Source organism: Protopterus annectens, chromosome 9.part0 (assembly GCF_019279795.1).
Source record: "Protopterus annectens isolate FY-2018-M chromosome 9.part0, PAN1.0, whole genome shotgun sequence".
In the NCBI taxonomy this organism is placed as follows: domain Eukaryota; kingdom Metazoa; phylum Chordata; order Ceratodontiformes; family Protopteridae; genus Protopterus; species Protopterus annectens.
In genome coordinates this window covers 124421028-124439859 of record NC_056743.1, presented here as the reverse complement: position 1 = coordinate 124439859, position 18832 = coordinate 124421028, and positions in this window count along the sequence as shown.

Here is an 18832-nt window from a genome sequence, read left to right as displayed (position 1 = left end):
TTCCCCTCTTCCCCAGAGATCTGTCATACATTCAAAGATATTCCAAGGCCAATGAGTCTCATGACAATTCTCATCTTGACAGTACCATCTCTCAAGCGGCAAATCTCCAGGAGGGTCATACTGGTAAGACTGGAATAAATTTGTGGATACCCATCCAGTCATCTAGTTTCTGTTTAAAGAATGATAGTAAGTTGTACTTAATGTGCAGGGGAAGTTTATTTCAGAGGTTTTGGATAGCACTGGGTTACAAACCTGTCTCTCGATTGTGTTTTATTTATTGGTTGGTGAAGGTTCAGTTCCCTGGTTCAAGTACTGGTAGAGGAGATATTGGAATTGTGGAGAAATAGGAGGTCTAGAAAACTTGGGTCACTAATGGTATGGTGATGTAGAGATTTTTCTTCAAAAGTCTATAAGACACTGAGTAAAGGGATAGAGCTGCCAGCATCTCTTAGTAACTCAGGATCTTTTTGGTTAAGAACCTTTGTGGTCTTTCTAATTGCTTGATATGTTTTGTGAGATACATATCAAAGGGGCATTATTCTTAATAATTGACAGAATAATGCTGAGTACATGGGAGTGATTATAAAATATTTCTTTAAATGGGTACAAGCTGTAACCTGTGTCTCTCTCAATAATTAGTAAATTAGCTGATTACACTAGAAGGTTAAGGGAGAAATTGCCTATCAGTGCTGTATAAAATGCTGTATTTTGAAAGCATCCCTTCCATGCAAAGTTAGTTTCTTTTAGTTTCACCCTGTTAAATCCTGTTCTAGCCAAGAGGCTCTTCTCAAAAAAAAAAAAAAAGTCTGAAATATTTCAGTTTATTCCCTATAGCTAACAAAAGCTTTAGAGCAAAGTAATTACTTTTCCTGCGCAACATTGTATACAGTGTTTTACATTTTACATATTTTACATCTCTCTCTCTCAATATAAATATATATATATATATATATATATATATATATATATATATACGTGTGTGTGTGTGTGTGTGTGTGTGTGTGTGTGTGTGTGTGTGTGTGTGTGTGTGTGTGTGTGTGTGTGTGTGTGTATATATACATATATATATATATATATATATATATATATATATATATATATATATATATATATATATATATACACACACACACACACACACACACACACACACACACACACACACACACACACACACACATATCTATAGTGGATATAAAAAGTGCAGACACCCCTGTTATATAAAAAAAATTAGACCACAATAAATCATTTCAAAACCTTTCCCACCTTTACTGTGACCTATAACCTGTACAATTCAATTGAAAAACAAATCTGTTGGGAGACAAAATATAAAAAATAAAAAACATACAATAAGCTGGTTGCATAAGTGGGCATACCCTTAAACTAATACTTTGTTGATACTCTGGTTCAGATTTGTAAATGCCACCTAACTCTTCTCATAGTACCTTTTTACAGCTGTCTCATATTTATGATTACTTGTACTAACAAGCTGCCCTCCTTAAAATAACCACATGAACAGATTCTGTTGGAGGTGAGGGCACTGCTTGGGTCTCCCTCATACTGCCTTCTCCATATGTTTGCCTGGGAGCAGGACTGAAAGGATACAGGGCAGGCTAAGGTTTATGCAATGGGAAAGTGAGTGAGAAAATACAAAAATGTAAGGTAGTAGCATTTGTATTGATACAGGTAAAAAAGGGGTTAAAAGCGGTACAGTAATACAAGAAAAATTGTGCTACAGAGCAAAACAAGTGGAAAAGGGAAGGAATGTGAAAAGAAATATGGTGGGCAAAAGAGCCAGTCTGAGATATGCATATGAGAATTTTGCATAAGACGTATAAGACACTAACTACAACAATGAAGGAAAGAAAGGATAACAGAAGAGGATAATGCCGGAGATCTGGAAAGGAAGGTGCAACTTATAATGTGATGGGAATATGCATGGAGAAGGAAAGTATGTAGGAAGGGTAATTAACAGATGGGACTAATGATATATATATTTATGTATGGTAACAGAACTGGGGAATCTTGATTAGTGTTACGTGGTAAGGTAGGCAGCAGCACAAAATTGGGCAGAAAGGAAAAGGGAAGAGGTTATCTACTTGGCTAGGGGGTATTGTAAACTTGCTACCTCAGCAGTAGAATGGAAATGATGTAGATCCAATGACAAAACACTACCTAAATGAATTTAAGATGTCTGCTGCAGAGGGAAATCAAGAGAAAATACAGCATGGGCATTTAGAATAGCATGAAGTAGCAGAAATAAGATTTGCAGCTAAAGAATGGGTGTGTTTGTGATAGACGCTATTATTATAGTACCTGATGGAGACTGTAGCTATGGGTGATCAGAAGAAGCACCACTGGCATGTGAAATAACAGAAATAAGATACAAGGGGGGTAGGCTGAAGGATTAGGGAGGTTCATAAACATAAGTAGAAGGAGTTGTAATTGGTAAAAGTTTGCATATTTCTTGAATTACCGGAGGATATATTTTGAGGTAGCTGTTGGAGTTACATGATTACCTTTATCAACAGAGCACTGGAAAGTTGAGGAAGCAAAGAGGAGAAGATCAAGCTGTGTTATAAGTTTACTACTAAGGGGAACTGATAGTTGACAGAATCATATCTGGTGTGGGCTAGCTCAAGAAAATAATGCCACTTGAAGATGAGGATGACTGGTATGCAACAATGAATATAACAGAGAACGCATGATTACTGTTTTGTCCAGGAAATTGTGATGATTTATATTCTCTGCTTTTAGAATTTTTCATTTTTTCTGACAGTTGATCAGAGGTTAAGGTTGTGAGCTGTAGTTCTTATGGTACAGAGTTTGATTCTCTCAGTCCTCATTTCCCTACTGTGAAGGAGGAAGTAGGACCAAACAGTTGGTATCCCATTTTCTCATTCCAGGGGAAGGTTAAAGTTCAGTTTATGGCAACAATGAACTAAGGCAGATATAAAGGGCTAGTATAACCCACTAAACTTTTTACTAACACTTTACTGCCTGGTACAAATCCAGAAACATATACATGTTGCAGTCAACTCAAGGCATTGCAAGGAGAGATTTAGAAGGGTTAGGATCAAATAACAATCATAGTGCATTGATTATTCATAGGTCCTACTGCTGAAGCTCTTGCTCACAGAGGGAAGAAATAGGTGTTACAGACATTCAGTGGCCTCCTGGAGCTTGATGTGGTAGAAAATGGAAAATGTTGGTACTAATTCCCTGAAAGGAGAAACCTGGCACAAGTGTCTGCTTTGTCCTACTAAATAATTTTTGGGGATAAGTGAAGTAGTGAAACCAATAGGACATTACCCTCCTTTCTAAAGCAACCTAATCCAGAACTTCTTTGTGGGACAAAGCATTTTTTGAAGACTTCGTGAGTTGCTTAGGATTATATATATTATATATACGTATGTAAACTCCAGCAGATGTTACTAAAAGATTTTTGGCTCCTGGAGTGTCTTGCTCCTGCTTTGCAGATCATATACATCCTCCTAAAAGGGACTATAGATAACTCCTAGATCTGGGGCCTACTGTTAGTCTCCCTAGAAAAACATAACAATCTGGCTGCTCCTTCAGGCTTGTTACAGTTTAAAATATGGGAAAGCCTTATACCATATATTTATTATTACTTAAATGTTTAAATGTAAACTGCTTGTGACATTGGTCAAGACAGATGTTTTGATGTTAAAAATCAATATACATAACTGTTTTATTATTTGTTTTTTAATAAGGGGGCTTTACTGACAACAGCTGATAAAATGATTGATCTGACTGATTCTTTAAACATGTTGGCTTTCCCTTCTGTTGTCCTTAGTGGGTTTTTGGGAAATGTTTTGTTTATTTAACTAATTATATCATACTTAAATTGATGAAAACTGTCTGAAACGAATTTCTTCATTGTATAGAAATATACATAAATGCGAACATTTTTCTTGAAGTTGCCAAATTAAGTACATGTGCTCATGTAAAACTTCTGAAATATAATTTATCTGTAGCCTATTGTTCAGTAACATTGTGTTTCTTTCTTAATCTAGGTCATATTTAGAAAGGAAGAGATTTGATCAGCACAATTATCAGGTTACAAGCAAAACAAGATTGCCATTCAGTTATGAAAACCTTCAATTGTATCACATTATATGCTGAAAAGTAAATTTATATAAACAGGGACTTTGTCTAACATGCATTTACATTACAGACGTGTAAAAGACTATATGCCAAGAACGTAATTATTGTTTTTAATCCAGCTACTGCAAAGTACTACAATGATATAATTACTGGCTGGAAGTTATTTTAACTCCAAAATACTCAAACGTAATTTTAATTCTATATATAGTTTGAAAATGTGTCATGTTTACCAAAAATAGCACTAACATAATCCTACATATCCTGTGAAATAGGTCATGCCTTGACTGTGTACAGCACCTGCACATTAGCAAAGTAAACTAACTTGTATGTTTTACTGTCAGATGGAAAATATTCTGTTATCTCAAATGACAGCTTCTTAATAATACCAGCTATGTGGTCTTTATGTTTATTACTGTTTTTTAAGACAGCTGTTTAATATTAAATGCAAAAAGTCATAGCCAGTGGAAAATTGCAGCAATGTTTTTGTATCTTTCTGAGGAACGTGATTAGACTAATTTATCTGTATTTCATCTTCTTTTTCTTTCGGCTTTTCCTGGTCAGGGGTCACCACAGCGAATCATCTGTCCGCTCATGATTGGCAGTGGAATTGAACGGTGTTGAGTTGCCAGCCCGGCACCCAACCTTCCACAGAAGGCACACACACTCACACCTAGGGCCAATTTAGAGTGTCCAATCCACCTACTGCATGTCTTTGGGATGTGGGAGGAAACCGGAGCACCTGGAGGAAACTCACACGACCACAGGGAGGACATGTAGACTCTGCACAGAAGGCACCCCAGCATCGAACCGAGGAACCTCTTGCTGTGAGGCAGCAATGCTAACTGCTGCACCACCGTGGCCGCCCTCTGTATTGCATATGCAAGCTAAACCTCCCAACCAAATAAAATCCATTCTCCAAAAGTCTGTCTCTGCAATAGTTAAATAAAAGAAAAACATCACAGACTGCATGCACTAAAAATGAACAAAACCCAACAAAACTATTCACAAACTGAACAACTAAATAGTGAGATTTACATTAGTTTACAAAATCATCTACAGTAATACAAAAATAGAAATAGAATCAAGAAGTAACAAATCAAAACATGGTATTTCTGGCACAGCAGACCTGATACTACATATGTAAAGTAAACAGGATTCCATTAATTTAAATCATAAATAATTTATAAATCTCACAAATCCTAATATAATTATTTATTTACTTATTCATTCAATTTGGTAACCGGGTTAGAGCACTGATCCAGGTGGACCTATTTCAGTCTCAGCTTGGACAAATATAAATGATAGTAGACAAGCAAGTTATCAAGAATTATCATGAACACAAATACAATGTTGTGCGAAGATAGCAACGAATCAATAACAGTAATAATAATAATAATAATAATAATAATAATAATAATAATAATAAAGTACACAGTACAGGGGACAATAGGAAGGGATGGTTAGAGTAAGGAATGAAGAAGAAGATGAGAGTGAAGCAGCGAAGGGCTAGAGCACAAATTGTAAAAGATAGCAAAAGTAAGGTAAGGATATGTAGAAATTAATTATATACAATATATACAATGTGGAAAAAATGCCACAAATTAAATTAAAGGGAAATAATGTAAGACAAAGTGGTCTAACTGGTGAAAGGGAGACTGAGGGATTAGTTGATAAGGGAAAACATTTGCAAATTGACTCAGACTTGAGATGATCTTTAAATTGAGTACAAAATGATGGGAACAAATTGAAGTATTTAAGATTATTAGGAAGGGATGCCCAGTGTTTGGGGCCTAGGATGGGGAAAGAATGTTAAGTCCAATTAATTCTGGTTCTGGGATATTGAAGAAGTAGTTCAGGGTGACTAAAACTTGTTTAGACTGTAACTGGTGGGGGGGGGGGGCATCTGAAGAGGATGGATGCAAGAGAAGGACTGGAGTGTTCTGTGAGGATCTTATAGAGCTGAGATTCCAGAGACAGGAGGGTATAGATTCCCCCAAGATGCCAACACCTTGAAAGAGGGATTAACACAGACAGATAACTGGTGCCAAGGCCATGGCCTAAAACTCAGTGTCAAAAAATGCACTATAATGTCCTTTGGAAAGCTGCCAATCCAAGTTAATTGAAGCACTCCTAAGAACCGACCCATTAGTATAGGATATGGGAAAATATGTGGTGAGCAACCTGGCCTTTGACCAACACAAAGGTTAAGATAGTAAGAAAATCATTCAACTTACAGGTAAGGATATGGCATCCAGGTCCAAGGAAGTTATAGTACCATTCTACTTGGCCCTTATCAGACCTATCTTTAAATACAATGCCCCCTTCCCCACCATTGGCCATGTATCTAACCAGACACCAGCTACAGTTGGAATGCCCACAAAAGTTTCTCACAAGGTGAATTCAGGGCATGAATATCCTGTGCTACACTGACCGTCTAAAGGCTCTGTCTCTGTAGTCAGTCTCCTACAGACTACTAAAAGGGGATCTTTACCTGGCTTACAGGGCTTCCTTAGACCAAGCCCTGATGGATCTGTTGTACATGTGCAAAACAAACAGCACCAGAAACACTAGATCCAGGGATCTGAACTTTGCTTATGACATAAACAGAACATGCTGGAGAGACAGATGTGTGTCCAAAGAATCCATGAACTGTGTAAAATAGAGTTCATCCCTGATCCTGTTCAAAGAAAACCATGAGAACTATATGGGAAATTGTAAATTTATCCCTGATCTGGTGCCCATGTCCTGTATGGACAGAGGCTGTCAGTAAGAAAACTATTATCCTATCCATTATTAGCCTAAGACACAAAACATAATATGATTTTCGAATCATTAATGAGTAGGACAAGGGTTAGGTATACATATATCACAGTTTAACTTACTAAACCATAGAATGTGGAATAATATTCTAACCTAGATTAGGCAGTCCAATAGCTTAGGTACACTTATAAGACATCTGGACACTTGGGCAGAGAATGTTCTGTTGATTGTGGTAATGAGGTTGAGGTCTCTGGAGCATGTGGTTCGGAGGGATTGGGATTTCTTTACATGCAGCATTTCTAACAGAGCTGGATCAGACATGGTTTTGTAAGTCAAGCAGAGATCACCTCTATGTAGGTGATATGAGACAGAGAATAGTTGGAGTTTTTTGAGTCTGTCCATATAGGACAAGTGTTTAAGGCCTAGGACGTTTGCGGCCTCTCCAGTTGTTGCAGATGTCTAGTGAGGTACATGCCAAATGTAGCATTGTACTCGATGATTGGCCTAATGCGGGAAGAGTAGAGGGAGACAATGACCTCTTTTTTCATGGATGCAAAACCCTTAGTAATGAGATGTGCCACATAGAAGGGCTTTCTGACCATAGTGACAGTGTTGTGGTCAAAAGAGAGGTTGCAGCCAACCTGTGTTCCCAAATCTCTTATAACGCCTTCTGTGTTCAGTGGATTACCATCGATGTGGTAGTTCATGGGAACTGGGTTTTTCCCAAAGGGGATGATGACACATTTTTTGGCATTGAGCTTAAGGCCATGGTTCTGACACCAGTTGTTGGTCTCCGTGAGGCCTTTCCATAGGATGTCAACATCACTTGGGGAGTTAATAATGGCTCCCAACTTGCAATCATCTGCAAACTTTGTCAGTCAGAGTCCCTTTGTGTTGGACTGGACTTCTGAGAAGTAGATACCAAACAGAAGAGGACCCAGGACCGATCCCTGTGGGACTCCACTTGTGACTGGTCGGCAGTCTGACTTGGAGTCAGCTACTTTTACACTGTGGGTTCTATCTGTAAGCCAGTTTACAACCCACCTAGTGATATAGGGGTTGATGCCTAGGTTAGTGAGTTTTTCTATGATTCCTGAGTGGGGAATGGTATCAGAAGCCATGGCCAGATCAAGGTAGGCTGTATGAACCACCTTGCCTTCATCCACAGCTCCGGTGACTGACTCAAAGAAGTCAACCAAGTTCTGCAGGCATGATCTACCCTTCACAAAACCAAACTGTGTGGGATCCAGAGTTTGGAGATTCCCTATATCCTTGTTTATTATGTCCATGATGATGTGTTCCATAGCTTTGCATATCAGACTTGTCAAGCTAATGGGGCAATAGCTCCCAGAGTCTGTAGTCACTCCTCCTTTGTGGAGAGGGATGACTATAGCAGTGCGCCATTCGGTAGGGACAAAGCCTGAGGTGAGGCTGTGATTGAACAGGGCACACACGTGAGGTGCCAGCTCACTCTGTAGTTCATGTAGTTCAAGGATCATATAACCTCAATCTTACCTGTATCACTGGATGCACTACAATTCACATACAGGATAAACCGCAGTACAGGGGATGGCATCTTACTAGCTATCCATGAAACACTGACCCACTTAGAAGGCAAAAACTGCTATGCAAGACTGCTATTAATTGATTTCAGTTCTGCCTTCAACACTGTCATCCCTCAGAATCTGATATCGAAGCTACTTCAACTGGGCATAGATTCTCATTTATGCAATTGGATTCTGAGCTTCCTTACTGAAAGGCCTCACAAGGCTCGTGTGGGAGACAACAGCTCTGGAAGTATCATCCTGAACACAGGAGTACCATAGGGGTGTGTCTTAAGCCCTCTCCTTTTCACTCTGCTGACACATGACTGCATGACCACACATGAGATGAATAGGGTAATCAAATTCGCAAATGACACCATTGTTATAGGCATGGTCAAAGATGGAGAGGAGGAGGCCTACAGGAATGAGATTGATCAACTACTGGTCTGGTGTTACAGCAACAATCTAGCACTGAATGTCAGCAAGGCAAAGGAGCTGATTGTTGATTTCAGAAGATCTCAAATATCACACAAACCTCTAGTGATGAAAGGGTTGACAGTGGAAAGGGTCAAGAGTACAAAGTTCTTGGGTCTTCATCTCACAGAGAACTTATCCTGGTCAGTCCATGTATCCAGCACAGTCAAAAAAGCTTAGCAATGTTTGCACTTTCTAAGGAAAGTTACAAAGGATAAAATTACCAAGCTCCATACTTCAGACCTTTTATAGGGGCACCATTGAAAGTGTCCTGACCAACAGCATTGCAGTCTGGTATGGGAGCTGTAATAATCAGGAACAGAAGGCTCACAAGAGAGTTGCAAGGTTAGCAGAAAGCATCATTGGCACCTCCCTTACTCCTCTGGAAGATCTACACAAATGCCGGTGCATAGACAGGCCCAAAAAGATTTCCAGCGATCCAACACTTCCTGCCAATAGTCTGTACACTCGCCTATCCTCCGGCAAGAGATACAGAAGCCTGCATTGTAAGACCACCAGACTAAAAAACAGTTTCTTTTTGCTCTCTGTTAGACTGTTGAACTATTTGGAAAATAGGCTTATTTTATTGATGTGCAATAACTAAGTGCAATATTAAGGTGGCTCACCTACTCACTGAAGGACTATAAAGTGCAATATACAAACTGTGCAGTAATTCAGTCTAATCATAGATATGCTGCTATTGTTTCAATTTTACTTTGACAATGTTACCTTCATATTGTTCCTTGTCTTCCTTGTCTCCTCTTCTGGGATGGGTATGGGTCACTGCTGTCCTACTTTACTTACAAATTGCTACTTATTAAATTTCTACTGTCATATTCTATTAATGTTTCTCTATCTATATGTGCAACTGTTTCCTGCATTGAGAATGAACCATTGTAATTTCATTCAGCTACACTGCTGTGTAGTTCTGAATGACAATAACGTTTTCTTTGACTTTTACTTTGATGTAGAACACAGCCAAGGATATTGTCAGGTCCCATAGAAGCTGTATTCTTGGCCTTGGACAGTGCTGTTTTAACCTGTGCAGCAGTAATACTGGGTGCCTGGCAATCTACTGGTATTGTGATTCGTCCTTTTGGGGGGGGGGGTAAATTGGCACTGAATCTGTCGGCCAGTATACTGGCAATATCTGTTGGCTCGGTATAGAAGGTGCCATTCTGCAGTAGCTCAGAGCAAATCTGGGTATTGCCATGGAGGTTCTTTACATAACTATAGAAGGCTTTGTAGTTGTCTTTACTATCTTCTGCAATTCTGTTTTCATAGCTAGCTTTAGAGGATTTGATGAGGGATCTCAACTTTTTCTTGAGGGTGATAAGGGAGTTTTTCCAGTCTTAGGACTTCTCTTTATTTTGCATCAGTTCCTCCTTCTGTTGTAGAGTTTGTTTATGGCAGGGGAACCACCAGATTGGCTTTGTTTTTTTGGAGGAGAGCATCTTGGTTCTGTTGGGTATGGTGAGATCCATGCATTTGTGTACATGTTCGTACAGTGCATTGGTGTATGATTCAGCAGTCATGCAACTATTCTTCATTTGCATGGGTGCCGTGAAGTTAGCCACCTCTGTTCTTAGGAGCCCAAAATTAGCTTTGGAGAAAAGTATTCCAAAGTAGCACAATAAACTTGTAAATAGATATAACTGGTGAAACCAAAGGTAAAACCACCATCAGTTTTATTAGGACCAATAACTCACACCAAACACAACTGACTTAGCGCTTTCACCCAACTAGGGCATCTTCAGTGTCAATTAACAAAATTTCAAACAGTTCCAAATAAACATAATTCAAACATCTTTCAACCAATGAACATCAAATGTAATACATATGCTATAATGATCTATAGAGTTAACTCTTTAGGTTACAATACAAATTTAGTGGTCAAAAAAACTCACACAATGCTTTTTATACATACCAAATGTTAACCAGTAACTTGTTAACAGACACATTTTCCCCTCAGATTCCATCTGTAAGTTTCATTTTAAAAAACATAATGAACAAAATTAATAAATTAAATACTTGAAGCTTTATGTTTTAATATACAAGCCAAAGATAGAATGTCATTGATGCCAGATCTTGTGCTGGCATCTAGTCTAATCTGCCATAGACATTCTCTGACTTCAAGTACATTTTTGTAATCACCCCCAAAATCTTTTGTATAAATTCTGTCAATGACAATAAATATATATTTTTTGAAATTCACACAGTCCTTACTATGCATGTATAAAGAATTGGTTGACTTTTTATTTTTAATGTCCCTGGTGTGTTCCAAAATTCTTTGTTTTAATCTCCTTGTAGTCATAACCACATAAAATGCTGGGTATGACAAACAAGTAGCCACATATATCACCATGTTCGTGTTACAATTACAATAACCTGGACACACCAGTGATCTTTTATAATTGCCAGCTTGTACATATGGACCATCATTAATGTATTTACATGCCTTACATTTACCACACTTGGCCATCCTTGCAGGCCTTTGTCCAACAGGTTTAGGGATTCTCTCTAAGAATTCCTTAATATTTGTGCCCCTACTATTAATAAATTTTGGACCTTCCCCTATAACTTCTAGTATATCCATAGAGAATATACTGAACCATCCCATTTCAATAATTTTCTTCACCTTACCGGACATGGTGTTATGCTGCAACACCATCCCTGCCTAAGTATCAGTGTACTTGTGATGTTTTTCAACAATTTTTTCCATGTCCCTTTGGTTATCTATTAAAATTGGTTTGAAGTGTGTACCCCTTCTTTGAACAATGTCTTCCTTAATAGATGTTAACAAATCCATAGGGTAACCTCTTTCCGTAAATAAATCTGTTAGTTTGTCTACTTCTTTTAAGAATATAGTGTTGTCACTTATTATACGGGATGACCTGATCATCTGCCCCTTTACTACATTTTTCTTTATGTTATGTGGGTGGCAGCTCTCATAATGTAGAAAAGTATTACTGTATGTCTTTTTCCTGAATAAACTTGATTCAATCTTCCCATTACTTGTATACAAATGTAAATCCAGAAAGTCAATCGAACTCTTACCCACCTTACTGGTGAATCTCAAAAAAGTTGTAGTTTGGTTCAAATATGCTATATATTCATCTAACTCTTCTTGAGTGCCCTTCCAAAGAAATAATATGTCATCCAAAAATCTTAAATAAATAATCATTTTGGATACATAAATAGATGACGGAACATATTGATCCTCCCATTCAGCTAGTACTAAATTGGAAAATACTGGGGCACATCTAGCCCCCATTGCAACTCCTGTGGACTATTTATAGTATTCACCCTCAAATTGGATATAATTGTTTTCCAGAACAATTTGCATTAATTCCACCATTAAACTTCTTTTAACTTGGTGGATACAACCATGTTTTTCCAGGCTCCTGGAAAACCATTCCAGACCTATGTCCTGAGGTATTACTGAGAATAAGTTGACAATATCAGCAGTGGCAAACCAAAATACACCCAGTTTTAAACTTGACAGGGTCCTAAAACAATCTAGACAGTTCCACGAGTCCTTTAGGATATGTGGTATGTGGTTAAGAGTATTGTTACAAAAGATGTCAATATATGATGCTAAAGGTTCTGTTTTTGAGCCTCTGGCTGCCACTATAGGTCTAAAGGGAGGGTTGGTAGTGTCTTTGTTTAGCTTGGGAATACTGAATATGCTGGACATAACTGGATGTTCTACTGTCAAATAGTTGTATTCATCTTGACTTATTATTCCCTCACAAAGTAAGTCATACATTTGCCAATCAATCTTAATATATGCCCTCTGAACCTCAAATTTGGAAACCAGAGCGTAAGTATCAGTGCCCTGCAATATATACCAAATGGATAAAAGAAATAATGAGAAAAATACTGATTTCTCATGAGCTATGATTTTAAAGTATAACACACAAGCACCTATTGTAAAAAACATTATAGACAGGAATTGGAATGTTCTTAGAGGTAATACCGAAGTCTACAATACCCATATCAATCTCCTTTCTTAAAGAAAACACTTAGCAGCATTATGCATACACCTACCAAAGAGAAATTGGTCCCTAATAACCTCTATTTCTAAGCCTTTACTCCCTGTTGCAGCATTAACCAACCTCCTACTATGCATTCAAAGCAACCATTTCCCAGAAATAACCAGGGTCTTCAAAGGAGCACATCATCAATGGGCCATTACAGATCTCTTGGCTATTTTAGACTAAAAGATGAAGCACAGAGAGACTGAAACAAAAGCCCATCTCCCAAAAATAGACAAAGATTTACACAATTCAGGAATCTATTAAGAACAAAAAAAAGGCCACAAGAAGACAAAAAGTCATTCATCTCCACTCCACCCAGAAAAGACTGCTTAACAATCACAAGCAGTTCTTGCACCTGGTAAGCCAAATCACAGGATGGTCACCACCCGGTACTCTAAAGGGAAACACCAAAATACTGTCCAGCCCAGGGAATTTGTTCACTACAGACTTTCTAAAAGAATTCTCCCAACTTTTGCTCCTCATTACCTACTCACAACCACAAAAGCCCACACTACCCCATACATTCCAGCCTTCTACTTTAAAGCTAGTTCCACTAAGGAAATAAAATGTTTCTTCAATAACATCCTAAAAATGCTCCAGTACGCACATATAGTAATTGCCTTTGGTTCATTTTACTCTGAAAATGCCATCTAATACAACCTCTCAGAATGTTGTACAACTGTATCCCCCATAACATGACACCTTCCCCTTGGAAGCAAGCTATCAAATCAGCTCACAAAGTATCCTAACTGGCATCGATAAAAGCCTCACCCATCTGCCCCCATCTCAAGCCTGTCTATTCTGGGAAAATATTGTTTACACCCAACATTTCAATTGCTTACAATCTTACATAATTCTCTCTCTCTCTCTTAACTAGCATGGTTTATGGAATTGCTTGCATAAGTATCCAGACTGCACCATTCACCCTCAGAGAGGATATTAGAATAAATATTGACAAAGGCAACCTCATCAATACAACTTTTTTCCACCTCAGAAATGCATTTGTCCTAGAAGATATTTGGCTCACTCACCAAGTCTGGAATATATAACCAAGCCCAACCATGGCTTCAAAGCTTTCTAACAGCCAGAATATTCAGTTAGAATATGAAACACAAACTTGCTAACAGATCCCCTTAGTGAAGTAGGATTCCAAAGGTTGGTCCTAACCTCCTTGCTGTTCTCCTTGTTCACCAACTCTAACCTATCTGATCTTCCCCACCTACTTTTCATCCTATATTCAGATGATATTATGAAAGACAGATCAACTCCTAAGAAAGGAACCAATTTCAAGATGACCTTGTACAACTTTCAAACTGGCTAACCCAAAAGACTAATCTTAAATATGCTGACAGTGAACTTCTACATTTGGAATTTACTTGTTCCAGAACTGCTATCCACCTCAGCATCAGACATCCTACCTCTCACCCATTTGAAGACAACAGATCCAGTACTTCTGTTTACCTAGCAGGTTCAACACCCAATAGTATGAAGCTTACCTGCTGTAAGGCATCAAGAAGTCTTACGGTGCTTCAAGAGGTCAGAATTTGCCATTGGTCACACCATGCAACAGATTTAAATAAAGTTGTGTTTGTGAATATATAAGGTTATTGAATGCAAACTAGTAAAACTATCATGTGAATGCCTTATTGCTTGAATGCTTGCAGAAAAAATGCATATCTTAAGTGAGAATGTGACTGTAGGAGAAGAAATGTGCAATTACAAGAAACAAGAAATGTGGTGGCCACTATAGCATTATCCTGTTGATGAAAACAATTTTGATTTGACTGAATGTTAAAGAATTCAAAGAAGCTTTGGAATGAGTGACAATTGGCTTATAACATATCTCAGGAGTTTTTAAATGGTGTATATGATAAATTAGCAATTAGCATAGATGATATCAAGTTCTTACATGCTCAATAGATTACAATGAAACCAGTTAAATGACAGATGACTGAAAATATAATAAAAGATCTGGGTGGTAGTATAAGTTGAGAGGCTTGTAGATGAGGGCAGATCATGGTAATTTTTACTTGTGTTTCCATGGAAACAAGATAAGTAGATGGGCAAGCAAGAAAAGCCAAAGTGCTTTTTAAGGCTAAAGGTTAATGCTTTCTGAAATCAAAGTGGGAAGGGAATGAAGATAAGACAAGAACAGACAGCAATTAGTGTAAGTAGTAGCACAGGCTGTAATATCCATATTAGCATGGATAACTTTAATGTTAGATTAAGCAATGCCTGTGTGTGCAGCTGTTGATTTGGGACAAATGTTCCTGTCAGCAGGGTTAAACTTCATTATTTGAATATGTACATAGTTTTGGGTGTTTGCTTTAAATTAATAGGTTATGTGGGTTTTCTGAGGGGCATTGTTTTTGAGGATTTTCATTAAAACAAAACATCTTGCAAAATGTGACATAGGTTCAAATGGAGATTACAAGAAAACCTGTATAAAAAATCAACCCGCCAAACATTATTGGGCAAGCTGGAAACAGATATTTTAAAAAGCTGTCATATGTAATAGGTAAGAATAATAACATCTTATCATAATAGCTATTCTAGCCATATTATATTGGAACAAGAATGACCTCACAGGTATAGACAAAAATGAAAGTATTGAACAATATTAAGAAATACATAGTGCAAATAGGAGACAGATTTAGGAAGACGTGAGCATGTGAATTTGATTTTAGGAGGAACATTCAACAGAGTATCAGGGACAGAAGAAAAAGGAAGCACTTTTACTAAATGCTAGAAGAGCGCCAATAGTGATAAAAGAGGAAAAATATAATAATGGTTGATTTGTGGTAGTAAGGGGCTACTGGCAAGAGAGGAGTATTAAGCTAGCATGTATTTATATGTCACTTAAGACTGCTGTTATTGGAATGAAATAATCAGCTTTCAGAAGGGAATATTACTTAGAGGTGGGGAATGGAATTTGATTTGAAACAGTGAAGATGTATCTGGAGGAGAACTAGAAGGGAAAATATAACAAAAGAGGGTATATTTCTGAAGAAATTTATGAGAATATTTAGAATGGAAGATGTGAATTCAGTAGTAGGAACTCAGAGACAATTTACATATTATTCCCCAAAGTACAGTAACTAAGCTAGACAAGGCACAAATTGTATTTCATAACAACATGAGCAATTGATTGAAAGCTTCAAGACACATGCAATTACTATTTCAGATCATATGCCAATAACAACTGACATAAAAAATGCAGGGTAATGAAGTAAAAATTAAACACTGGAGATTCCCCACCGACCTGCTAAAAGGAGAGGAATGTATGGAAAGGGTAGTGGAAATCTGAGAGTTATTAGAGAAGATATAAATTTCTTCAGAAGTTATACCTAGCAAGTGGGATAAAATGAAAGTGTAGTTTAAATATAGGGTTGAAATAAAAGAAAAGGCGATATGGTTAAAAAGTAACAGGAATTATTTAGAAGGTCTGACAAAGTTTAAAGTATTGCACAATAAGTAGAATCTTGCAGAACAAGAAGAGATACAACTACTGAGTGCTAAAAAAATAAGGGGGTACCTAGATAATATGGATGATTTTTTTTGCAACTGTTTTTGATAAAAACTGAAATGCACAAAAAACATTTATTACAGTGACTTAGGCAGCAGAAAGTAGAAATGTTTGTTGCCAAACATAAGGAGCCTATAATAAGAAATGTAACCAGAGATTCTGTAGAGGTATTAGAGATATTTCAGACATTTTATGAACATTTGTATAAAGCAGATAAATGTGGAAATCAAGAAAGAGCACAAATGAAAATATCTAGAGAAGACTTAAGTATGCCAAGGTTACAGGTAAATGAGGTGCAACAATTAAGATAGGAGGAGATCAGATAAAAATGATGATGTTTAATCAACCTGCAGAAAAGTCTCCAGCAATAGATGATATTCCTGTGGACATTTGGAAGCTAGGAGGGAAGAATATGATAAAGATCTGGAAGGATTTGTTCAACAGCATTTTAAAAGGAGGGGAAGCACCAACATCCTTGAAGAAAGCTATGGTAGCTGTAATACCTAAAGACTTTAAAGACCCATCAGACCCAGCTTCATATAGGCATATTTCAATTTTAAACCATGATTATAAAGTGATGATGCCTGTATTAACTAAACTATTGGCACAAGTGTTGCCAAAATTGATAGAAATGGATCAGTGTGTTTTTTGAGAATGGCAGCAAACATTTGACAATATTAATAGAACAATTATGATCCAGTAGGAAGCATATTGTAAGAAAAAATTGTTATTGTTGTGAGTCTTGATACAGAGAAAACATTCAACAGAGTAAGCTGAGATTTTAAAAGTAGGGCAATGGAAACATTTGCATTTCCTGATACAATAATAAGGTTATTTAGGCAGATATGTGAGGGATTGAAGGCAAAAAGTAAAGCAGGAGGATTCCTCTCTGACAAGTTCTGTCTGAACAGGTGAACCAAGCAGGTGTGTCTTCTTTCCCTTTTATTTGCTTTATATTTAGAGCCATTGTCAAAGAAAATAAGACACTCAGAAATTCAAAGATATAATTGGTATGGTAATCAAGAAAAGTTAGTTTATTTGCATACAATATTGTTTTGCACATGATAAAACCAGAAAAGTACATCTCAGTATTGTAGAACATCTTAAGATATTCTTAAGTCTTTTGGGGATATAAAATTAATGAAGATAAAACTAAAGCTATAAACTATGTACCCACACCTGAATTCGTCCAGCAATACCCATACTTATGGGGACATGATAAAAATAAAGCATTTGGGAGTACAGGTTAAAAAGGATTCTGTTGTGGCAGATAAGGATGTGTGGGAAGAAACTAATCAAAAGATAATACAAAAACTGAAAAAACAGAAGCTCTTGTTTATGGATATGGAGAGCAAGATATGAACAGTGAAAATGTTTTAGTGTCTTTAGTTATAGACACAGGTCAAGCATATTTTCACCAACTAGTGGAGAAGTTGTAGAAATAATTTATAAATAGTTGAAAGGATTTATCTGGGAGGGAAAGAGAGGAAGAATCAAGTGGGATAAGCTGGTCCTTTCTGCAGAACAAGATAGCTTAGAATTACCTGATTTGATTTGATGATTTACCTGATTTGATGGGATATTTTAGATCTGCACACTTTAGGCTGGTATACATAACAAAAGCAGAAATCTATAATTTAAAGTGGAAAGGGATGATGGGGAAATTCAAGAAATAAGGAGAGAGTGGGATTTTGGATGTAGATTCTTAAAGAGAATAACAACAGCCAAACAGGATATCATATTGAAAAAGTAACAGAAAATATTCTATGAAGTATGCCAACACTAGAATGGAGAAAGGAGATTTTGCTGATAGGAAGACTGCAATTAAGGGAGACAGTATAGGCAAGAGGGGGCTGATATTAATTTGTGAAAACTGACAAAGCAACCAAGGTATTGGTAGCAAATAACTAAGAGGAGAAAGTAATAGAATGGGAAGAGGCCAAGAAGAAATTTGGACTACAGGCTAAAGACTGCCTTTCTTATTTGGGATTGGTATCAGAGTGTAGGAAACAAGGAAGGGATAGGGGAATCTTAAGTGAAAGACCTGCTCTGGTGAAGTTTTTAGTTGAATCTAGAAGAGAAGCTACTGTTAAAAAAGGGATAATTATTAGGGCATATCAAGTACTGCATAAAAACTATAGGAAATCAGTCAGAGGAGATTAGAAACATTTTGAAGAAATTGGATAAGCAATTCACAAGGAAACAAAGGGAGGATATATGTATGGTTCCCAAGTATGCAACAAAATGTTGAATATTTAGGATTTCTGCTTGAAAGTATTTGCATAGGTATTTTTATACCCCAAGCAAATTCCAAACATGTTTTTTCCTCAGGTAGAAGCAAAATGTTCGAAGTGTGGTGG